A 26,550-nucleotide genomic window follows, 5' to 3' on the forward strand; every position below is an offset into this window, starting at 1 on the left:
AGCACCCTCCCCACTTACCCCACCCCCCACCCCAAAAAAATGCTGATTATAATGAAAATAAAACATCCTCGGGGGAAGTGGACTTAAGAAGACAAAACACCTTGGGTTGTTGCCACCAAAAAAAAAAAAAAAAAAAAAGAAATCACAAATCAGTTCTGTTCTTTCAGACACCTGATGTCCTTGGTAAATAGTATTTGAGTGAGGTTTCTAAGTTCTTAAATATTCTCAAAGAAAAGCAGCATATAAGGTGCTTACTGTTTCTGGGAAGGTAGTAAAATGACGGCTCACCCAATTATCATATCGTCTCCGTCCAGTTCAGCACGTTCCTGGTCACCATGGACTGTGTGTGAAGTCCTCACTGTATAAGCCATCTCTCCATGATACCAAGTGTTCCACACAATTCCTAAGTAAATGTGGGAGGCAAAATAAAAGTAAGGCACATGAAGATCTTTGGGAAAGTCTTGATTTCATCAACAGTGTAATTAGACCGAATTAGGCAGTTTCAAATTTTCCTTCCAGTTCTACAGTTTTGTGACTCTATGATGCAAAAATGTTCTTTTCCTCAAAACAATGGAAAAGTCTTTCTGATGACTACCTATAACGCGTTAGCTGTTCTTGAAGACAGAAAAATGCAACTACATGTTATCAGTTACATTGCTCACCAATAACCCTGATCCCCGGCTTTTATGGTCTGGAAGTTTATCATTCTCCCCACCCTCATCTCCGATGCAAGTCAGGGACTTCTTTCCCAGAGAACTCTGGGTGTCGCCTCCACTCCCATCTCGCCTTCCCCAACTCCAACTCATCTCCACCTCCATTCCTGCACTCCCACACCACGCATGATCCTCTGTGAAAAAGTATTAGTTAGGAGATGACAAATCCCAGGGCAGATAAATTCATGGTCAGGGGCATGCGAGGGGCAGCATGCAAGGCCTTCAGGGCTATGCCGATGAACTCTCCAACGCTTGATTCCGTAACTGAGAATCCAACCAGCATACAATCTGGGCATCACACAGGCTGAGAGGAACAGGAAATGGAGCGTGGAATTCCAAGATGTGTAGATCCAAACACACACCCTCAATCTGGGTATCAGCCCATTTCCAGGCACTGCGTTAATAAAGACCATGTATTCATTCAGCTTTTCAGCAAATCTTTGTCTGCCTACCCTATGGGGAGCAGCAGGCTGTGCACTGGGGATGAAGTTAGGAAACAGGAGGATGCAGTCTGCTCTGAAAGAATGTGAAGCCTAGTAGAGGACAGTGATGAATTAAATCACATAAGGTTTTAATAGTAAACAAAATCACTGGAAGGGTTATTGTCGTCACCATACGGCAATAGTAGAGTTACTACATAAATAGGACTATAAATGAAACATAATGCTGTGCTGAGCAGGAATCCAGATTCCCCCATGTGTCCTCAATGGCAGGATGATCGTAATGTTAACTCAGAATTGCAGTTCTAGGCACATGGCGAGCACCCCTTTCTTCCATTACTATTTTAGGATTGTGGAGGCCTGAATGAACCTAAGGAATATATATATTTTTTAAGGTTTTATTTATTTATGATAGACATAGAGAGAGAGAGAAAGAGGCAGAGACACAGGCAGAGGGAGAGGCAGGCTCCATGTCGGGAGCCTGATGTGGGACTCGATCCTGGGGCTCCAGGATCACGCCCTGGGCCAAAGGCAGGCGCTAAACCGCTGAGCACCCCCCCAAGGATCCCCAAACCTAAGGAATATATTGCTCAGAAAACAGTTCCTGAGCGTTGTTAATTAATTTTATTTTTATTTCTTCAAAAACCTTATCAAAGTACGTTGCCAACTGCATAAGGAGAGAACTTAAATGAAAAGCCATCCCCTCCTTCGTTTATACGTGTGACGCTAGACTCCCCAGGAAAGATTTTAAGTAGAAAACCCTGCAAAACCTCAAAGCCCATCCTGCTGTCACTTTGCACAATTTATAGAGGAGAAACTAGCTAATAGACTGTCAGAAGGGAGAAGTTTATTAAACCAAGCAATTAGCCGTTTACTTTAAAGGGATGTGGTAAGACTAAATGAAGTCAAACACACAAGGTAATTTAAGCTTTTTGAAAGGAAGGACAAAGCATTCGGGGCTCTAGGAATAAAGGTACAGAGTTTAATGAACATTTGTCTCACACTCTCCACTTTGCGACTGGCTTTCACTTATTTTATTAACTCCTCACAGCAACCCTATTAAACAGGCAGGGCAGATACACCTCTCCCTGTGATCCCCGAGTGTGGGTCAGCTAAGGCACAATGAAACACATACTCTGGAGTTCATATAAATGCACAGTGACTGGGAGAGGGAGACCGCTGAGCAGCGAACCAGATCACAGCCGACCCAAACATTAGCAACCACGAAGGAGGTCAACGCAACTGGGAAGGACAGCGCCTGGGCAAGTGCGACTCTCAGAAGGCAGACTGGGGACACGGGAGGCACAAATTAACCACATTTCAGAGACGTTGACATGACTTGTCTAGGATCACATACCTAGATTAGACCCTCGGCCGTTAGATGCCCAGACTAGTAGTCTTTCCAATATACCCTAACTTCTCTTTAAACAGTTTTTAAAGCATGAAAACGAGTGGGGAGCATGGCCTTGGTGGAAGGTCTACTTTGTGCAAGAAACTTTCCAGGTGCGAGGCATACACGACCTCAGTTAATGCTCACAACGGCACTGTAAGATATTATGATGGCCTCAGTTCTACAGGTGAAGAAACTGAGTGTCAGAATTTAACTATTTACCCAGGGTCACCTGGGGGGTGAGATATGAAGTCTGGATTGAATTCTGACCTTTCCTTTCAAGTTTATTAAAAAAAAAATAATAACTATGTTGCTACCCATCCTACCACATGTATTTTTTTGTGCTTGTTTCATAGTACCTCTCTACTTTTTTTTTTCTCTCTCTCTACTTTTTTTGGGGGGGACACTTAATATACATTTCCTGAATGAGAACAAAGTCTGCTAGACCTCAAGATACATGAGGTTGCATCTTGCTAAGTTATCCAAAGGAACACTGAAGAAAGCATTAAAATAATTTGAAAAGCAGCAGGATACGTGGACACGAGATATTACATGAGCAGAATTAAATAGATAATTAAATACCCATATAAATCACTGAGCAACTGAACAGTGTAAACTTTTAACTACTACAAATAAACTAATGCTTTTAAGAGAGGAGGCAAATATTTGAGTATCAACTGGTTCGTAACACTTAATTTGATTAACATCCTAAGGAAATATGACATCGTATTGATAAAATCGAAAATTTTTTACAGTCCGTAAAATCTGTTCACAAAGAAAACATTTTTAGCAATATTTATTGCTTCAGGAAAAAAAAGTGTCTGGATATTAATTTTTCTTAAAACAAATGACATTTTTGGGATCCCTGGGTGGCGCAGCGGTTTGGCGCCTGCCTTTGGCCCAGGGCGCAATCTTGGAGACCCGGGATCGAATCCCACATCAGGCTCCCGGTGCATGGAGCCTGCTTCTCCCTCCGCCTGTGTCTCTGCCTCTCTCTCTCTCTCTCTGTGACTATCATAAATAAATAAAAATTAAAAAAAAATTTTAAAAAAATGACATTTTTAAGGCCCTAAAGAAAAAAAATCCTGTCAATTCTCTTAGAAAATGAAAAATTGCGTTATAAAACCGATATGTTAGGGCGCCGGGGTGGCTCAGCCAGTTGAGGTCTGACTCTGGATTTCAGCTCAGGTCATAATCTCAGGGTGGTGAGATTGAGCCCTGCATCAGGCTCTGCATCGGTGGAGTGTCTGTTTGCCTCTCCCTCTCCCCCTGCTTGTTCTCTCTCTCTAATAAATATATCTTTTTGACAAATATGTTACTCTTTATCCAAATTGCCTTAAACTGGAAGATATACTTCTCAAATACCGATCATACCCTGGTGTGAAAAATAATGAGATTGCTTTCAGACAAAGAAGATTAAAAACTGAGTTTTGCTCAGACCCCAAAAAAGGTTTCACCCTAAAGCAAACAACCAAATGATTGTTCCCCATCCGGAAGATTGTCCATCTATATCCCCTCCCATTTCCTCAATATTCTGACCTTACCCCAGCTGGTGAGCCAGCCCCACAATCCATTTAGACGGCACAAGCAGAAATAAAATGCACACATACTGTAGCTGTAATTCGATTAATCTTCTCCTTGGGTTTCCTCTGCTCCGTGCCAGGGTCATTTGTAAGGCCATCACTCACTCCAAACTGTTGCACCTGTGCCACTATTGAAACACCCCTTCCTCCCTTCCACCCCCTTCTTCATGGCGATCCTCCCAGGCAAGGTGCCCTAATCACCTTTTTCCCAGGCACAAAAGCTTTTCCTCTGCAGGCGAGGAATGCTAGAATTCCCTCAAGCATTGGCAAGGAAATATTTAAATGTAATCAGAGGATCTTCCTTTGTTTTATTATTTTTTCCTCCCCCCCCCCACCCCCCAGGGAAATTAATCTCTCCAAGGTATTGGACGTGTTCTTCGGCTCTTCCGTGAGGCAACCTCATCGTCCGGCGCTCAAGTGGCCACAGCTTGCAAAGGCTAAATATCTTCTTCTCCTGCACTGCTGACACAGATGATACGTGCCCGGTTTCCTCAAGCATCTCTAATTGAATACTTTGCTTCATTTAAATTGTTTTAAACTTGGCTGTGAGACATGTGTGTGTGGCTAGCGTCTCCCCGTGCCCCCCACCCCCGAGCGTGGATGCAGGATCACTGGCAGCTGTGGCTCCCCTAACAGCTGCCTCCTCCAACCTGTAGCTCCCCTTGCCTCTTAGCAGGCTTGAGAAACGTCTCAGCTCCACGTTCCCCTCATTACAAGTCTTGGGTCCTTCCAATCTCACAGAGTTCCCGGTAGAAAAGCTGGGCCCTGTTGCATATCTTTGTAAGGTCAAAAGTCAAACTGGGCTTTCGAGCTCTACTCTCCCTACCACCTTGGAGCTCTGTGGGGCTTGGACCAATTCCTTGACCTGCGTGAACTTCAGTTTCATTATTCACCAAGTGGTGGGATAGTACCAAGTGCAGAGAGCTGCTGGGAGCAGGAGGCGGGATGAGGGCTACAAAACGTCTAGTGCAAGCCTGGCCCAAACCACACGCTTAATGGATATCGACGTCCTCCTTCCCATATTGTTGTTTGACTCCCCATACTCCTGGGTGTCCTCGAATTGTAATTAGGTGTCACGGGCAAAAGTGCAGACAGGCCTCATTCTGCCACTATCAAAGATGCGGACAGACCTGAGGGCTTGGGGGGGGCGGGGGGCGGGTCAAAGCTCTAGGGTGGCTGTTCCCAGGCCCTGGTCTGCATCAGAATCACGAAGACAGTGTGAAAACACAGATGGCCAGACCCTACCCCCAGACTGCCCCACTCCACAGGCCTGCGTGGGCTTCTGAGGATTCACAGCACAAGGTGCCCACTGTTGCCCCCCAGGCTGAGGGGCCGTATTTGGAGAACCACCACCTCATGGGATGCAAAAATGAGCGGTTTGGGGAAAATAACTCACACGATAGGATAAACACATATCTCATGTTGGAGAGAATGACAGCTTGGGGGCTTCGAGGAAGAATTCATTACCGAAGGAGATCCTCGGCTTCACAAAAAGTGCCCACTTTTCTTAGGCAGAGCCCCTCTTTCCAATCCCAGGGAGAGGGACACTCTAGTTTGTTCTGCTTTGGTGGATGAGTTGCTATTTTTTTTTTTAGACTCATTTATTTCAGAGAGCCTGCCCGGCGCACACGCAGGCTGGCCTGAGTGGGAGGGGGCAGAAGGAGAGACCCCTCGAGCAGATGCCCCGACTGAGTGCGGGGCCCCACCAGGGGCTGCGACCCGCCACCCTGAGATCCTGACCCCAGCCGAACTCCAGAGACGGATGCTCAACCAACTGCACCACCCAGGCATCCTGGTTGTTGCTGTTTGTTTTTAGATGAACATCATTTATTTCCTCTTCCCCACATTTTTTGGCTAATAGGGCCAGCCAGCGTTAAAGCCAATCGTTTATCCCGCAGAAGCAAATTACTCTGCTCCCTACTTTGACAATAAACTGAGTCCAACAACTATCATCTCCTCACACTCAGTCCCTCTTCTGGGGCCGTGACACTGACTCGGTCGGGCCCCACTGGAACCCTGCGAGGCAGGTAGCACCACTTCCACTTTGCCCGGAGTGGGAAACTAAAGCTGCGGTAGCCTGGGTCACCTGCCCATTTCCCCCAGTTATTAAGTGAACTAACCTGCACTTTTCAGGTCTGACTTCAAGACTCTATTTCCACTGTGTCATTTCAATTCCTCTTCTGTAAAATGAGGAGGATTAAACTATGATCTAGTTCCATCTGGCTGCGTGATTCTATGATTTAGAATTTTCCTCCTCTAAATGTGCAGTGAAATTTTTTTTAAGTCCATACATTCCCAACACAGCCCCATAAATAGCGTTACTCTTTTAAGCTATCAAATACCAACTCAGAGCATTTAAGAACAACAGAGATTTTTCCACCTGCACCAGGCGTTAAGCCTATTTTCTCTGACAGGTCTGTCCTTCCTCCCCCTCCCCTGACTCCACCCTGGTCGCTAGGAATAAACTCGAGGAACTTTCTGATAACCTCTCATGAGACAAGGGGGCTATATGTGACGGTGCCAGATTTAGCAAATAAAAACACGAGACACTAGTCAAATTAACGTTTTAGATAATTCTCAGTGTGCATTTACCCCATGCAGTGTGTGAAACTCATACTGGAAAATTATTCTTCATCTCTCTGAAATTCAAATTCGACTGAGCATCCTATATTTTATCTGCAACCTTCCTCAGAGGTCATCCTCAGGCTCTGCGTTGTCAGAAAAAAAGAGCTGAGGGGAGCTTAGACACTGAACAATGTGTGAGATAGGAACTGACGACGGAGGAAAGCCCCTTCCCTCCTCTGTGAGCTGCCACTGCTGCTTCCTTCTGCACCTTTTACCGTGGTCAGGGCGACGCGTTAACTACAGCGCCAGCATCACTTTATAAATCATTACTCGCTTCCTGTCCATTAACATTGTCAAACAGCAAGGGACATTTGTGAGCTATTATCCTGAAGTCAAGCCCCTGCTTAGAGGTGCATCAGGAATAGTAGTTCCCCAAGTTATGTTCATACACTTTCACACAGGATTGCTCTTTCCTAAGCCAAATTCTAAATCCTTTCTCCACCGTTACCATCTTTTAAAATATCTGCCCATAAAGGCCCTAATTTATTCTTCTTTTTCACTACATGGTTCTCAAATAACCAAAATTTCCCATTTTTTTAAAGATTTATTTATTTATTTATTTATTTATTTATTTATTTATTTGAAAGAGAAAGAAAGAGCACGTGCCTGCATAAGCAGGAAGAGGGGCAGAGGCAGAGGCAGAGAGAGAGAGAGAGAGAGAGAGAGAAGCAGACTCCTCGCTGAGCGTGGAGCCTGCTGCAGGACTCAATCTCAGGACCCGGAGCCAAAGTTAGACATGCCTGGAGCCAAAGTTAGACATTTAACTGACTGAGCCACCCAACACCCCCAAAATTTCTATTTTTACCATTTGCCCATCACCAATGGAACAAAGGCTTTAAGGCACCTAAGACCATTAGACAACGCATTAAGATAATTCAAACCATAAGATTCGCTCCTGAGAACTTTGCTACATGCTGAGGTTACAAAGATTAATAAAACACCTGCTATGGACTGAATAGTGCCCCCCAAATTCACTTTTGAAGCCCTAATGCCTAATGTGAGAGTATTTGGCCTTTTTTTTAGTTTGAGAGAGAGAGAGCATGCAAGCATGTGTGCACACGTGTGGGGGAAGGGCAGAAGAAGAGGGACAAGCAGACTCCCCGCTGAGCAGAGTCCTATCTGGGTTGGATCCCAGGACCCCGAGATCATGATGTAAGCCAAAGTCAGACGATTAACCGATGGAGCCACCCAGGTACCCCAATTTGACCTTTGGGGGACAACTAGGTTTAGGCAGGTCATGTGAGTGGGCCCTCAGGTTAAGTGCCCCTTACCAGAGAGCTGGCTCTGCGTCTCCATCTCCCTCTGCCATGTGCAGAGAGGCGGTCATCTGCAAGCCAGCAAGAGCTCTCATTAGAACCCAACCATCCTGGCACCCTGAACTCAGACTTCCAGCCTCCAGAACTGTGAGAAAATAGATTTCTGTTGTTTAAGCCACCCAGTCTATGGTATTTTATTACGGCAGGTGGAGCTCGTACAATACCCTTTTGCAAACTCATTTAAAATATTTAGGAAATTTTAAATGTTTTGAGAAGCATTCATCAGAATTTGTGAATCACTGAAATACCTGCTACCCATTCAATGCACAGTTATTTTTTTTTCTTGGAATTTCCTTTCCTTCCCAGAAAAGTGGATCCTAGAAACAATCTTAGCAGCTTCTTTATGTCCCTAACAGCTTGTCCATGACCAGTTGGACCAGGGCACATTCCTGATGCAAGCAGCATCAATTTTATCTCTTCGCCTGGGAATTTAGGATAGACACTGGGAAACAGCAGTAACTCAGACTGGGAATGTGTTTGAGGCTATGATGTGGAAACTGGATTGGTGCATTTGTGCCCTGAAAACATAAGACAAAAAACAAACAAACAAAAAAAAAAAAAAAGCCAGTCCATGGAGAAAAGAAGAAAGCAGACAGAGAATGAAAAAGAGAGTGGCTGTGTTTTTACTCATTCATTTATTCAGGATACATTTGTTAAGTGTCTGCTACATGTCAAACACAGTTCTAGACTCAAGGAACAGAAGAGTGAAAAGACAAACCCTCAGTCCAAGGCTAACAATAAATAAATGAATTTAATAAGTGGAAAAAAAGAAAGAATATGGTATGTCAGATGAGCGTGAAAAAGAAATACAAACAAAATGGAACAGAAATAGGATGTTTTTAGAAAAGACCTGAGAATGTGAAGCCAGGATCATCTTAAAGGGGTGGGTTTTGGCACTTTGGAGGGATTCTGAACTCACGCAATGGAGACAGCTGACCTCACCACCTGAAGTCTACAGTACATCTGCACACACCTTCTAATAGCATAGCCATCTCCTCTGAAGGTATTCGGCAAAAACCATTGTGCATCTACCGTGTGGAGTTAAGACAGACAGATGGACGGAGTGATGTCGAGCAGTGACACAGAGGTGCTGGTATCAGGGACAAGAGGAGGCAGGGTACAGGGTCTCAGATGACAGGAGGAAGGCCTTCTGTGTACCCAGTGCTGTGCACCATACAGAATGCTGGTGGCCCCTCCATGCCCCAGGCCGGAACTACGCAAGGCGCGAGAGAAGGAGCTGCCACCAAGCCTACCTTTAGAAAATGCATACTCTGGGGAAATGACTATGTCCACTTAAAAGATGCAAGTGTGGTCTAGAACCCAGGTCAGGAGAAGCTACTATGTTTAAAGACTTTGCATGAAGAGAGAAGGTTTTGTGCTTCTTGGTGATCTAAAGATAAAATATATTCTATGCCCTTGTTATATTTAAATAAAATGTTTTAAAAGAAAGGGTGTCTGTATTTGTGGGACATCAGACTATATCCCAACATCAAATATATGTTTCTAGGATGTCATGAAGTCAAAATAATTTGCACAAGCCACAAGTGACATTTCCTTCGGATGGAAAGATAAGGCATGACAAACTTGTCCTCACGGGTTAATAAGCAAATTATTCTCATGGCAAGATAACTGAGAGCAAAGACAAAGAAAAGAAGAGTACAGTAAAGGAACACAAATAATGAGGAAAAAAGCAAATCATTTAATCGAGGGGAGGCCTGCAATTGAGGCACTAGAGCGGCTGCAAGCAGCCCAACTGCCAGGTCATGACTAGAGATGCTGAAGACTGGAACAGTTAGTTCTCTTTCCTCTGGGAGCCTGCTGGGCTTCAGGCACCCCCGCAAACAGGTGATCTGTCTGAATGATTATGCAGCAGGCCGTATTTCGAATCACTTCAGGCTTCATTAGGTTGCAGTAGCACATAAGTCATAGTATACTGCGCTCAAGAGAAGGGGCACATATTTATTCTTCTCCAGGAGTTAAAATACGTTTTTGTTATTTTTTTTTTCTTTCCCTGCTTCTTTTCAATCTGTTAATACAAAAGCTCAGAAGACTTCACTTGACCCAACATATCAAAATAAACTTCGGGCATGACAATCATTATACCACAGCAAGGTCAATATGAACCGATGATATCATCTTTCAAAATCATGATCAAATCTCACCGAATCATCTCAGGTTTAGGACTGAGCGGTACAGGTGGGGGCACAGAGCAGCTGCACATCATTTGGATGAAGCAGAGCACATTATTCAAATGAATGAGAACCAAGACTAAAGTTGACAGAATTGGGGCAAAGGCCGAGGAGATCGCCATTCTGGCCAGGGCACAGCCCCAACGTGGCCCTTCCAATGCAACCTTGCCCCATCTCATCACTCCCTGAGCTCCAGGCACGGTGATCCTCTTGCAGGTGCCATCACACTGGGCCCCTATATTTGGAAGGAAGTTTTAAACAGGATAAAATTTTAAAGTAAAATTATTAAGGAATATGATATGCATAGTTTGAATGTTGACGGATATTTCCACATTTCAATGAGAGTGGCTGTGTTTTGACCCATTCATTTATTCACTCACTCTTCTGTTCCTGGAGTCTAGAACTGTTTGACATGTAGCAGACACTTAACAAATGTATCCTGAATAAATTTTTGAACCGTGGATTCAAAAATCTCCCATCCACACAATCGACAGAAGATCCATACTCTCTTCCCTAAGTGTCCTGCCTTGTACACCCACAAACACTATCTTTCAAGTCACAGCTCAATCAACATCCCCCTAGATTCTGAAATATTTGCCTTCCTCCCCCTGGGATGTAGAATTGACTACTCCCTTCTTTGCCTCTCCTTCCTCCACTGTGTCAATACACAAACCTAACAAGACACCAGCGATATTTTTATTAAATTTAGACATCAATCCTCTTCCTATCAGATTTAAGCTTGCTGAGGACAAAAGTGGTATCGTTTTCATTATTACTGACTGGGGGTCTCTCACCTAAAAGGCAAGCAATTCCATTATATTTAGATTTAATTCTCATGACATCAGTTAGTATCTTTTCTATAATCCTCTCCTCAATGGAGAAGTCATGCTAAAACAGACGATGCCTTTTTCCAAGCATACGAACTTGAGTTTTAGCCTCCAAACATGATCCCAAGCACAATATGTTTGAAAGATCCTACTAACAAGCCAGATTCCAATTAACACGAGATCACCATAGGCCACTTCAGCCCTTTCTGGAAGAAGAGGGACCCAGTGAAGGATGTTCAACCTATTAGTTATGTGCAGCCAAAAACTGGGAGGAGGAACTGTGTGGTCAGAGAGCCAACCTCTAGTCCTTCTCAGAGGAAATTCATTTCAACTCTTTATCTCCTTTCCCCCCCCCCTTTTTTTTTTTAAGATTTCATTTATTTATTCATGAGAGACACGGGGGTGGGGCAGAGACACAGGCAGAGAGAGAAGCAGACTCCTTGCAGGGACCCCGATGTGGGACTTGATCCCAGGACCCCTGGATCATACCCTGAGCCCCTCAGTGCCCCTCAAATCTTTATCTCCTTAATCCTAATTCAGTTGTACCCACTAACTTGGCTATTTGAATGCGGAAGCTCTGTAGTTACCCCAAACACAACAGTTCCAAATCTGACCCTTTCAATCATCTCCTTCCACCAGTGTCTCTTCACTTCTTGGACCATCTGGCTGAAATACGGGAACTATTATTCAATCTTTCCTCTCCTTCACATCACATCTCACATGTTTTTACATTTATCTGACATTTCCATCAGATATTAAAGTTTTTAAAACTATCATATAAATTCCCTTGCTTAATCCTTGCAGTAAACCTGCTAGAGATAAGGAAAATGAAATGGAAAAATTAATCAAGGTCACTAAGTTGGTAACAATGGAATCTCTGAGACTCAAATCCTAGTCTTCTGAATCCAAAATCGGTCCTTACATTCAAGCACTAGTAAGTCCCATTTCAGTTTCTTTGAAACGTTAATCCCTTCTCTACACTCCTACTGCAATCCAACTAGCTTGGTGCTGGCTCTCAAATCCTCAAGGCTGGATTATGACATTTGTCTCCATGCATCAAAATTCACTCATCTCCATCCATTCTCTTAATGCTAATGCCAAGCTGTTATGCCCAAACACTGAATTCATCATATCCATAACAATATACAAAGTCTTAGCAGCATCCTATTGCTCAGAGAATACACTCCAGGGGGGAACAGTATTTGGAAATGGTATGGAGTAAAAACAGGCACTCCCATACACTCCCAGGGGTAATGGACACTAGTATGACCTTTCTGGGGAGATACGTGGAAATATCCGTCAACATTCAAACTATGCATACCCTATTCCTTAATAATTTTACTTTAAAATTTTATCCTGTTTAAAACTTCCTTCCAAATATAGGGGCGCCTGGGTAGCTCAGTCAGTTACACATCCAACACATGATTTCAGCTCAGGGTGGTGAGATAGAGTCCCGTGTTGTGCCCCACGCTGAGCATGGAGCCTGCTTAAGATTCTCCCTCTTTCTCTCCTGCAGCTCCTCCCCACCCCACTTGTGTGCACCCACGTTCTTTCTTTCTCTCTTTAAAAAAATAAACAATTAAAGGAATACAAATATGTATTAAATATGTATTATAATTCAAGATTGCTGCAGCATAATTGTTAATAGTTGAAAACTGAACACCTTAAATTCCATCAACAGTGGATTCAATATTTAAATAAGGTCTTCTCTATACAATAGAATACAATGTAGTTACTTAACAGACTGATAGAGATCTCTACGCATCTCCATGACAACGGATATATTATGACCCACCCTGTTGTGTAAAAAATATATGTATGTGTGTACATATAGGGTGTGTACACACACACACATATATATGGGCGCACACACACACACACACACACACAAATATATATATACATGAAATAAACTAAAACTCAATAACAGAAAGAAAACTAGAAAACCCTAAAGTTTTGGAAAATAAATAACACACTTCTAAATAACCCATGCATCAAAGATGCCTCAAGAGAAACAACATATTTTACCTGAATAAAAATAAAAATGCAACAAATAAAAATGTGTAGTGTGCAGCTAAGAGATTAGAAACGATTTTATTTATCCATCAATTTTTTTTAATTTTTTTTTTAATTTTTATTTATTTATGATAGTCACACAGAGAGAGAGAGAGAATGGCAGAGACATAGGCAGAGGGAGAAGCAGGCTCCATGCACCGGGAGCCTGATGTGGGATTCGATCCCGGGTCTCCAGGATCGCGCCCTGGGCCAAAGGCAAGCGCCAAACCACTGCGCCACCCAGGGATCCCTATCCATCAAATTTTATTTAGCCATCCAATACCTATGTGGAAAAAAAGTCCCCAAATTAGTAATTAATTTTCTCCCTTAAGAAACTAGAGAAAGAAAAGCAAATTCATTCCAAGGAAAGCAGAAGGAAGCAAATAATATAGAAACAAGTAGAAATTAATTAAATTGAAAACAGAAAAACAATACAAGAGGCCAATAAAACCAAAGTTTGTCCTTTAAAAAGAGTAATAAAATTGAGAAACTTCTGGACGAACTACAAAGAAAAACCAGAGAATACCAAATGACCAAATCAGGAATGAAAAAAAAAAGGGGGGGCATCACTACAGATCTTGACATATCCCAAGGTTAATGAGGAAATATTACAAAAAAAAATTTATATTAAAAAATTCAATGATTTAGGTGGAAACGATCAATTCCTTGAAAGTCAAAAACTACCAAGATTACTCCAGAAGACATAGATAATCTGAATATATACATACAAATAATATATATGAAATTTAATTCATAGTTTAACACTTTCCATTACAGAAATTTCCAAGTCCAGACAATTCCACTGGTAGATTGTACCAAATATTTAAGGGAAAAAAAATAGGAACAATTCTGCATAACATTTACCACAACCAAACCAAAGCATTTTATATATATATATATATATATATATATATATATATATATAATTTATATATACACACACACATACACACACACACACACACACACACATACACTATAGGCTAATATCCCTTGTGAGCATACATGCAAAATGGTCAACCAAATATTGCCAAATCAAAACCAGCAATATAGAAAAAGGACAATAAGTAGCAACTAAGCAAGTTCATCCCAGGAATTCAAGGTATCATCAACATTCAAAAATTAATCTATGTAATTCATATTACATAGATTACTGTATACTGCGTTATACAGTAAAGAAAAAAAGATGTGTGATAATCTCAATACAGAAAAAGCATTTGACAAAATTTAATACCCATGTATTATAAAAATTCTCAGCAAATTAGGAATAGAAGAGAATTTCCTTAACTTGATACAGGAATTTTTATAAAAAATCTACAACTAACGTCAAAAGACTAAATGCTCCCCATCCCCAAGATAGGGACAAGGGGTGCTCTTTCTCACAACTCCTATTAAATCTAATAGTAGAAATTCCAACCAAGTTTAAAAAAAAAAAAAAAGGAAAAGAGAGAAAAAGGCATTCAAGTGATTCATTTAAAGTGACACTTTAAAAAATAAATTTGTATTCTAATTATTCATTGTTATTATGCAGAAATGCAGTTAATTTTTGTATGTTGACCTTGTGTTTTGTGACTTAGATAAACTCTCTAATTAGTTCAAGAAGGTCTTATAGATTATTTGGAATTTTCTTTATTGACAGTCATGTTGTCTACTAATAGAAACAGTTTTATTTCTTCTTTTAAGTGTCATTTACAAGAGCACCAAAAAACAAAAAAGAAAGAAATGAAATACTAATATACAAATCTAACAGAATATATACAGGATCTGTATGCTGCATATTACAAAACACTGATAAAATAAACCAAGAAGATGTAAACAGATACAGAGACATGTATCTCTTCATGGACTGGAAGAACCAATATTGTAATGAAATACTATATAGCACTGTAATATTGTACAATATTGTAATTGTTAATTGTGTTGCATTATACAGCAAGTGTGTTGTAATCGTATTTTAACTACATAATACTATAATATTACATAATATTGTATCATAAATTTGGATGCTATTGTAAAGACAATATTGTAAAGGCTCGAAATTGATCTATAAATTTGTTACATTCACAAATAAAATGTAAGCAAGCTGGGCTTGCTTGTTTGTTCATTTGTTGGGGGGAGGAGGGGACTAAAGATTGTCACACTGATTTTTAAATGTATTATGGAAAGACAAAGGAACCAGAGTGGTCAAAACAACTTTGAGAAAGAGCAAAGTTGGGACGCCTGGGTGGTTCAGAGGTTTGGCCTGTGCCTTTGGCCCAGGGCGTGACCCCAGGGTCCCAGGAGTCCCATGTCAGGCTCCCTGCATGGAGCCTGTCTCTGCCTCTCTCTCTCTCTCTTTCTCTCTCTCTCTCTCTCTCACCCCCTCTCTCTCTCATGAATAAATAAATAAAATCTTTTAAAAAGAGAGAGAGAGAGAGAGAGAAAGAGCAAAGTTGAGACTCCCACTACCCAAATTCAATACTTAGCATAAAGTGATAGTGAAAAAAACCATGTGGTATCATTGAAAAGACAGACACAGTGATGGATAGGAGTCCAGAAACAGGCCCGTACAGGTAGAGTCAACTGAATTTTTAGAGAAGGGCAAAGGGAATTCTACAGTTCTGAAAAAATTGGGCATCCTTATGAGAAAGAAATAAACCTTGATATATACCTAACATGCAGATGTTTATAGCAGCTTTATTCACAATTATCAAAAATAGATGTTCTTCAACTGAATGTATAAGCCAACTGCGTTACCTCTATACAGTGGAATGTTATTCAGCAATAAAGTGTAGCAACCTTGATTCATGAACAAAAAAAGAACGAATCTTAAAAGCATTTTACTAAGGCAAAAGTATAGGAAAACTAAAAACAAATCGGTGGTTGGCGGTGAAATGTGGGGAGGGATTCACTGCAAAGAGGCAAAATGAGAGATAGGGAAAATAAAAATGTTCTGTATCATCACTATAGTGATGGAAACATAACTCTGAATTTGTCAAAAAACACAGAAGTGTACGATACAAACAGTGACTTTTTTACTGTATGTAAATTAGAAAATAACCAGGAAATGGGAGAAATCCAAAATGGAATACAAACTATAACAAATGAACATCACCAGTAATAAGACATATCAACATCGTGTACTTCCTGAGAGATTCACTGAGAAGGGCACATCACATTTTGGTATTCTTACCAAAAATGCATAACCTTAATCTAATTATGGGTAACACCAGGAACACCCAAATTGAGATATATTGTACATAATAACTAAGCAGTACTTTTCAAAAGTGTCAAGGTCATGAAACACAAAGACTGAGAAGTTGTTATAGATTGTAGGAGATAAGGAAGCACAACTTAAAGCGTTGGAGATCCTACATTGGATCCTGGCACAGACAAAAGTGGAAAATTTAAATAAAATCTGTAGTTTAGTATTGTGTGAAGGGTAATTTTCTGTAACCTCACTCTACTTACATGAGATGATAATATTATAAGAGTCTGGATGAAAGATATACATAAACTCTATGCTATTTTTCAACCTTCCTATAACATTAAAATTATTTTAAAATAAAAAGTGAAAACAGACCCATATCGAATCTGCCCTTAGTTTTACCATAATATTCACTAGACTTCAGAACCAGCACAATTGGCACAGTGATGCATACAGCTGTGCTGAGGAAAGCTTGTTTGATTTGGTAATCAAGTTTTTCTATTATTTTTTTTCCTGAAAAATAAGGGAAATATTTCCATCTCAGTGAATTGGTACAGTGGCCAAAATCAAAGAAAATGATACAGACTCTCTCCCAGAAACCTCCAGCACCTCAAGAAGAGTGGACAAAACCTTGGGAAATCCTTCAAGAGTTTCCTAAAATCAGACTTTTCTAACGGTATAAATACTTTGGATGGGGATTCTTTGTATTTCTTCTCAAAGGGCTTTTTGCTCCTTACATTAGGGAATCGAGGGCAAGCTTGTGTTTGGAGAAGTCACACTGCACTTCTGCAAGGCAGCTTTCAACATCATTGTTGAGATCTTATGATCTTGATAAATGCGTGGAAGTCTCAAGACATCTGATAAAGGTCCTTAAGAGACAATATAATGAAATTATTAACATATTACAATCAGTGTCTATCTTGTACTTATATGAGCAAATACAAGTACTACTGCAAATATTTTGGTATCCTGGGTATCTTTAGTTAAATCCTCAGAATATTATATAATTCCCAGGATTCAATTTCCTGTGAATGTTCAAGATCACCTAGTAGCGAGGATGTGAACTGCTATGACAGACAGTTAATAAAAATTATGCTAATGACTTTGTGGTCCAGCTCTCTGGGTGGTCTTTATTCTAGTAGGATCTTTACCTCACTTTCTTAAACATTTAAATCAGTCTCTGCTGTAGTTCAACAAAACCTCCTTAGGAAGTGGCATCTCTGAGCTGATCTGCAGATATCCTGGAGCTCGCTCTTCTGGTATTTACACTGTTATGTAATGTATGAAATGACCAGTACGTCTCCTCACTTCCCCTTCAATTACTCCCCCAGGTATTGATGAGGGTCACTAACCAAAACTTCCTCTGGCTCCTCAAAATGTGACACAGGTCCCCCTCAGCTATCTGAAAGTAGAGCATCCCTACAAAACCATTTTTGGTAAGCTGAAAAAGTCTAGGGAGTAGAAGTGTAGTTTCCGGGGCAGAAACGTGGGGAGGCTAGTCTTACAGGCTCATCCCTACAAGATCTCCCTGTAAAACAGACCCTGAACTATTTTCTGCTTTTCACCTTTTTTTTTTTTTTTTTTTTTTTTGGTAAAAGTAAAAAACCTCTCAGGATTCCTTTTGGTAACCAAAACCAAATGCTAACACAGGTCGTTCATAAAAATGGAGTGGTCTGATAATGAACTTTCAAAAAGTGGAAGATACCTGTATTTGGTTCAGTGAAGAGATATCATTGAAAAATACCCATTCCAAATTCACATTATTATAATTGGGCAAAGCAGCATTTTTCAAATCTCCAAAACTAGAACTGTCTAGCTCTTACGAGCTGCAGCATTCCCACAAGGTTCTTAATAGCGATTATGAGAAAGGCACAGTGCGAGGTGATGTTGGTGACATTTATCATTTCGATGATATCACAAATGTTTTAATGCCTTAGCTTTGACAGTTCCCCATCAGTGAGCATCACAAAGTACCTCTTTTTTTTAGTGACTCCTATTTCGTCTCCTTTGGAAAGAAAGGATGTCTACATAAGAATCTAGAAAGCAGGACAGTGCACCCTTCAAGAGCTCAGCTGGTAGAGCAGAGGACAGTTGACTGGAAAATAAACTCCAATCGGGGAATACTGAGCAAGACTTTACTATAAACTCAACTCAAAGTGTATTCAATGCAAGAGTCCATTTTATATCAGTTGCCACCTGCTTGTCTTTCACCTAAGTAAGAGCTTCTGTTCCCTGGGCTGATGGTTATACCCTCAGTGGCCCCATATCTCTAAATGGCTATCCCTGAACCTCTTCGTTTCGCTGAGCATCTTGAACGCTCGAATGATCTATCTTCGACAAACACATGACACGTGCTAAGAAGACCTTTTCCTTCTAATTTTTAAAGTCACATTTATTGGAAGGAGAAATTTACTCTACAGATGTTTAAATCCTTACACTTCAATCACCAGAAGTAAAACTGGTGGTGGTTATTTGACTTTTAAGCCACTGATACATTTTCAGAAAACTTATAAAGATCTTTTTAATATAAGAAATTGTTTCTTTTTTTTCCTGACAGTAGCTAAGATAGAACTCAAATCTCAGCTCATACGTATCTGCCCTGTGATTGAAACAACCTCTTAACTTGGAGACAAGCATTTAGTTAGCCCACAAGGCTATCTCTTTCCTCCATATTTTGTAATCAAATTCTAAAATGTTTTTGCAGAAATACACTGGAAATAGCTGCTATATCAAGAGCAGCCTGATTCAGAAATCTGCAGACCTACAATGCTCCTTCAGTATGCACTTTTAATGTAGACATATCTGACCCCTGAACCACTACCACTTCCAGTCAGAATTCTGAGATAAACAATCCTAATCCCTTGTCTTTAAAAAGTAATTGTAGGGCAGCCCCAGTGGCTTAGCGGTTTGGCGCCGCCTTGGGCCCAGGGCATGATCCTGGAGACCCAGGATCCAGTCCCACATCGTGGAGCCTGCTTCTCCCTCTGCCTGTGTCTCTGCCTCTGTGTGTCTCTAATAAATAAATAAAATCTTGGAAAAAAAAAAAAAAGTAATTGTAGGTAAACTTAGTACTTAGGAAATGTGAGTGAATTCATGGAATTAACTCAAACTCATGTAAAGGCAGCTGAAACACACTGATGGAGCCACCTTCAGGAGAACGTATCTAGGCCCCCCATTCCTGAGCCTCCTGAAATAATCTACTCTTTTACTAGAACTGGGACCTTCTACCTTTAAAATAATAGCAAAATAACAATTCAGCATGTTCCCAGAGTAGAAACAAGGATGGTGCTGATATTATATTTACAACCAGGTCTTCCCTGTGTTATTCTTTTATCTCTTCCTCTGCTCTGGGTCTTTTATCAGAGTCAGTCAGCTAAGGTCAGACTCACCTCAATGGCTCAGCACACCAGTCTTGTTTCCATTACATTTGGAAGCAGAAAATCTGAATCTTTACAATGCTGACCTTATTGTTTTACAAGCTATTGATTATGGCTATCAAGTTCCAACAGTTCACGAGGGTCAGTCTCTGGAAAGGAAAAGGCAGAAAGAGAAGCCACATTCCTCTTTCTCTTCCAACTGCACTGACTTCTCCATTAGTTAGATTTTGGTGTAATTAGAATGAATCACTGCAAGACACGGCTGCTGTCTACTCTATACCGCCACTCTTGATTCACCTAGATTTTTGGCCATACATCAGAGTACACATCTGGTATGTAATGAGGAATGTACGAGAGTGGAAAGAGGAGGTCAGCGAGAAGTGAATGGGTCCTCTATAGGAATGAATATAGAGTTACTGACACGCAAATAAATGGCACGTATCACAATCCACAACACTTAGGAAGTGTAAATCTCATATTTGACATACCCTTTGGCAAGAGATAGACTATATGAATCTTTTTCACATCACTAGAGCAGTTTTATACAAGGATACCCTGTCCTGACATAACTCTCAACCTCAAAATGCTTTCCTTATCTATCAGGCATATATATTTTTTTCACTGCAATTGTTTTCCCTGCATTATACTTTTAAAACAATAATCATTAAACCACAGCATTTTTGCTTCACATGTGATTCTCTCCCTGGATTGCTTTCTTTCTAATCTTACGATTCCTTTAAGAATACTTTTATTTACTGCATCCTTACTTACCCCGTTCTAGGCCTGGTGCGAGGTAGTTTACATAATTATCTCATTTAAGTCTTAACAATCCTAGGAGGTAAAATTCTAGTCTCTCATTCATTGAGGGGATGGCTGAGGCAAAATGAGATTAAATACTTTGCTCAGAGCCACACAAACACTCAGTGCTAGAAACCAGAGTTCTCACCCAGGAAATACGTCTCAGAGCCGGCGTTTAACCGCTGTGCCATTTCCCCTTCTTTTCATTAAATGAACACGTATTCAAATGAACTAACCAACTACCCACCCATCAACTCTGTGCCGTGCCAGGGATACAAAGGTGACACTGTCACTGTCCCATAAATATATTGCAGAAAAGTAGCACGCGCCAAATAGTTTCATTACGAGGGCATAAGTATCATAAAACAGCTAATATTTATTGCTCATTATGTGCCAGACACTAATTGAAATGCCTTGCCTACCTTATCGAATACAAACCTAGTAACTCACCAGGGTAGGCACTATTGTTATTCCCACCTTATAGATAAGAAAAACAAAACAGAGGAAAACATAGTTGCTTGCTCAAGGACAGCCAGCGCTCAAAGGAATGAATGTGAGGAATAAAGTAAAGCGGAAAGCGCCAAAGACATAGGGATCATGAGCTAGATTTCATCAAAACTGATGAGAAAAATCAGGGAAAACATGCCAGGGGGCATTTGATCTAGACCTTAAATGATTGTCTTAAAAGATTTATTCCTTGCTTCCGTCCTCCCTTCCTTCTTTCCCTTCTTTCTTTCTTTCGGAGGGAGAGCAAGTGTGGATGGAGAGAGGGGCAGTGGGAGAGAATCTTCAAGCAGACTCCCCGCTCAGCACAGAGCCCAAAGCATGAAGCTCCACCCCAGGCTCAAACCCACGACCCAGGAGATCATGACCTGAGGCGAAACCAAGAGTTGGACGCTCACCTGACTGAGCCACCCAGGTGTCCTTGATCTAGACCTTGAATTCCAAGAGGAGGTAAGAGAGCGTGCTAAGAGATGGATGGAGAAAAATACAGGGCAAATACTAGGAATAGCAAATACTCCAGAGGGAACTGTAACCGAGAGAAGTAATAAATAAAAGCCATGCCATGTAGATTTTGATACTCATGGATCTTTACATTAATGATCTTAGACGATAAAATAATAAATGGGCCGCAGAAGTTAACTTGTAATTCACCAGTAAGAACTGAGGCAAACATGCCCTTAAAAACTGTTACACGTACTTCCACATCAGACCTGGGCTCTAGTGTCTGGTAGAATGACGCAACACTCCAGGGTCTTCTGGTTACTGCCTCTGTCACTGGCATGACCTCCAGGCAGATTTTCTCACCTCGGTATTTATCAAGCACCTTAACCAAGGTCCCAGTGAAACAAACAGCACAGTCATAACAGGATGATTTGAGTCGAATTTGTTTTCATAGAGATCATATAAAGTTGTGGGTGGAGTAGAGAGTAAGCACCAGGGATAATGCAGGAGGAACCTGGGACCAGGAGCCATGGAGTCTTTTGCCCCTCAGCTTAGAGGCATGAGGAGAGGACCCCAAATGATAGAACCAGTAGAGAAGGTGACCCTGTAGGCAGCAATGATGTTCAGTGGAAGGAAACAGCCAGTTTGAGAAAACCTTGAATGGAGCCAAACGAAGAGCTGTCTCATTTTCCTTCAAATCTTAGAGTGGGTGGATGGGATTTCCCACTGGTCTAAGCCAACTGGAAGACAGAGGGCATGGGCACCATGGAAGTAGTCCATGTAAGTCAGCAGGGTGAAGGAGGGTGAAAGGGCATCTGGAGGGCAAAAGGATGATAACTAATACATGTGTATAAAAATGTGCTCTGCACATATATAAGGAAGGCAAAGTTTTCAGGAATAGTGGTTTGAATAATTATTTAAAGTCTGAGGAGACGTTCCTGGTTTATACTGAATCTTTTAGATCATTACGTAGGATCTCTTGAACTTAGGGAATACCTTAGCAAATGACTTCTTACACTTTCATAGTAAATATACACTTCGACACCAAAATATTCAAGTAATTGTGCTGTGACTCTTGATTCAGACACAAGAAACTCCAAGAAAATCATTTGATGTTTATTGTAATGGCTGAAGGATTTTTGAAAGAGGTATAGAATTTTCCAAGAAAGCACCCATTTAGGTCAGTGGTTTGCAAGCGTGGTTATACCTTGAGCTTACCTGAAGAGACTGAGGAGACTGATGCCTGGTACCCACCCCAAAGCTTCTGTTCCATCTGGCCTGGCTTCCAGCCTGGGCAACCGGAGTCCTAGGGATTCCCCAGGAAAGTCTGATTTGCAATCAAAGTTGAGCACCTCTGTTTTCTCCTATGATTTGAATATTCCTATCAACTCAATATGACATTAGTCCTCTTGAAAATCATCCATAACTCAACTAACTACTCAACTGAATCACTGAATAAACTGAAATTAATATGTGAACACTGCCATCTTCCCTTTAGTTTCACTCCATGCCAACCTCACCCGCATCAAACAATTATGTTTTACGTGAAGAATCTACATTGTATCCTGAAGTTGCTAAGGAGACAGGTCATGAAGGCATTGATATAATTATCTTATGGTCATGAGAGTTTGGACATATGGAGGAATTATAAATGGGAAAATATTAAAGGAGGCTGCAGACCTAAAGGAAGGAGCATGGGTTTTGGTATCTGAAAACCCCAGGTACTAATTCTGATACTATCTCTTACGACCTTACTAATCCAAGTGTAGCTCATGGACCAGCAAGCAGCATTAGCATCACCTGGGATCTTACTAGAAATGCAAAATCTGAATTCAAAGGGATACAGGCATCCCTGTATTTTTTTAAGATTTTATTTGTTTATTCATGAGAGACAGAGAGAGAGAGAGGGAGAGACACAAGCGGAGGGAGAAGCAGGCTCCATGCAGGGAGCCCGACATGGGACTCGATCCTGGGTCCCCAGGATCATGCCCTGGGCTGAAGGCAGAGCTAAACCACTGAGCCACCCAGTCTGCCTGCATCCCTTTATTTTATAGCAGCATTATTTATGATGGCCAAATAGGGAAGAAGCACAAGTGCCAATCCATAGGTAAATAGATAAATATATGTGTGTGTGTGTGTGTGTATATGTCACATTATGACATCTTCTTTATCCATCTGTATTTCCACACACACACACACACACACACACACACACACTGGAATATTACTCAGCAATAAAAAAGAATGAAATCTTGCCATTTGCAACAACATGGATGGATCTAGAGAGTATAATGCTAAGCAAAACAAGTCAGTCAGATTTCTCTGACAAATATATGATTTCACTCCAATGTGAAATTTAAGATACAAAACAAATGAGCAAAGGAAAAAAAGAGAGAGAGAGACAAATCAAGAAACAGACTCTTAACCATAGAGAACAAACTGATGGTTCCCAGAGAGGAGGTGGATGGGGGATGGATTAAATAGGTGGTGGGGATTAAGGAGGGCACTTGTTATGATGAGCACCCGGTGATGTATGGAAGTGTGGAATCACTACACTGCAACTGATGTAACAATGTATGTTATCAACACTAGAATTAAAATAAAAAACTAATTTTAAAAAAGCAATGCAAAAAAAAAAAAAAAGCAATGCAAATTCTGAGGCCCCACCCCAGACATACTGAATCAGACTCTACATTTTAATAAGACCCCTACATGATCTGGATGCACAGGAGAGTTTGAGAAGCACTGATGTAGCAGTGGTCCAGAGTAGAATCAACAGTGTCAGGACATTTCAATTCTTAGCAACGATTTCTCCTCACAATCTAAAAAGGCTGTTGGAGCACCAGCCATCATATCTATGTTCCTGCCAGCAGAAAGTAGTAGTATAGGGGCAGGAGTAGAGGACACTTTTAAGGACACTTTTCAAAAGACACACATAATTGCCCACATCTTACTGGCCAGAATTTAATTATATGCTAACACTGAGCTGCAAGAAACACTTAAAAATACTCTTCATTCCAGGTATTCTTTTAACATCTAATAGTCAGGAGGATTTATTCCTGGTGAGGTGGGAAAGAGTGAATATTGAGAAACAGCCAGCCCTTTACTCGCCTCCCTGAAACTCATATTCTTTGATGCCGAAATATAAATAATAATTTATTGTATAAGTTATCCTATAAGTTATTTCAAAGGTATTATGCATTTATAATATCTCACACATGGTAGGGACTCAACAACATGTAAGAGCCCTGATTATGTTAGAAGGAGTGCCTCGGGAGCTCAGTCTTTATATAATATATAATGCCAGTTAAACATAGCAGGTAAATGTTGTTGAAAATATTACAGTTTATTTCGTAATTTTACCTTTTAAAAAACAGCCGTAGGTAGATCCTGTGGAAGGTTTTATTGGCTACATGACATTTTCCCTTCACTGCACAAGGCAGTCCTACCCCACATACTCTATCACTCCTCCGTGGAGGCTCTACGTAGGAGGAAAAGCAGCATAGCATCGGAGGTAGGAGATGGACTCTCAGCCAGACCTTCCAGGTTTGAATTGGACTCCATTACCTTATCGTGGTGCAACTTTTGTCATCATTTTTCTACTTCTATAAGCTAAAATAATAGTGCCCACCTCACACGGTTATTATGAGGGTTACTCAAGTAAATATAAGTAAAAACACTTAGAAAAGTGCCTTGCCCACAATAAGAGTTAAATTCCGCGTTAGCTGTTGTTATCAGTCATGCGGCTTGGGGTGAATTACGTGCTAGGAAAAGTCTTTTTTGCCAACAGGGCTTTTCTCTTAATAATGCATCAGTTTACCCACTAGGATTTAGTTAACATGCAAAAGGTCACTAACATAGCTAATTCTTGGCTTTAGAAAATATAGGGGGAAAAAATCAATGAATACACAATTAAAAAGAAAAGGAATTAAAGTTTTCATATTCACATTGCCGCCTCTCTTAGGAGCCTTCTTGATAAATACTCACTGATATCGCGATCGATAAAGGGAAAGATTTGAAGACTTGCCTCTCTCGTGAAATAGGCAGCAAATGGAGAGAAAGTTCATTTAAATCCTCTAGGATATAAAAGAATAGTTAGTCTCTGATCAAATATTTACTCGGATGGGAGTGATTCCAAAAATGCCTCGGTTTTAACAAGTTGAAGGTTTTTCCCTTCGACAGGGGACAAGTTCCCGCCCCATCTGCATGCATGTGGTTTATATTGTTCTTACCTAATGAGATATAGAATATCTCCTAAACACTGACACATTAGAAGCATGCTTCACTCGGCATGAAGGTTCGAGACATCAAGGATACCTTGAGCATCCTCAGATTCCAACAACTTGTCAGACAAATTAGCACCTTCTCAACCAAGGGTAAAATTGAGTTTCACATTTCTCCCTGGTGCAGGCGGGGGTGGGGGTGGGGTGGGGTGGAGAATGAAGAAGAAAATCGCTCTGGTTTAATACTTCTCTTGCTAAGACAAATACAGAGAGCCTTATCATCTCCGCACGGCTCTCCCTGACCTCTTGATTTTTAATTCATTGGTTTTAAATGATCCTTGACAGTTGAGATCCTTTTGTCAACCCCGATGTGCTTACTGCAGGAGACAGACACTCTGGCCTTTATTAGTCAAGTCTGCTTGCATGCATTTAAGATGCCAATCTTTAAAAAAATTAAGCTGTGCTAGAACATGATGGAAAAAATATATAATACACCATAAATGAGATCACACTTTAAATGTCCTATACGGTCCACTTAAAAAATAAAAATAAAAAAACACTTATTTGCATTTTAAAAATTCAGTTGAGTCCAGTTTCTGAGCCACGTTAGCCACTTCGGGAGTAAGAAGATCCCACTAGCAACTTTAAAATTCCTTCAGAGGGGAACCCTGGGTGGTGCAGAGGTTTGGCGCCTGCCTTTGGCCCAGGGCACGATCCTGGAGACCCGGGATCGAATCCCACGTCAGGCTCCCGGTGCATGGAGCCTGCTTCTCCCTCTGCCTGTGTCTCTGCCTCTCTCTCTCTCTCTCTCTCTGTGACTATCATAAAATAAAAAAATAAAAATTAAAAAAAAATAAAATAAATTTCCTCCAGAGAAGCTTG

The 26,550-nt window shown here is 40.9% G+C and overlaps 1 long non-coding RNA gene across 1 annotated transcript in view; it reads right to left on the bottom strand.

The window, feature by feature from the left end:
• Positions 1 to 334: 334 nt before the first annotated feature.
• The window catches only part of LOC140595091 (uncharacterized), a 30,862-nt gene continuing 4,646 nt past the window's right edge, over positions 335 to 26,550 (bottom strand). The window contains exon 3 of the long non-coding RNA XR_011996477.1: positions 335 to 403. This is a non-coding gene — a long non-coding RNA (uncharacterized lncRNA). The remainder of the gene's footprint in view (positions 404 to 26,550) is intronic.

This window comes from Vulpes vulpes, chromosome 13 (assembly GCF_048418805.1).
Source record: "Vulpes vulpes isolate BD-2025 chromosome 13, VulVul3, whole genome shotgun sequence".
NCBI lineage: Eukaryota > Metazoa > Chordata > Mammalia > Carnivora > Canidae > Vulpes > Vulpes vulpes.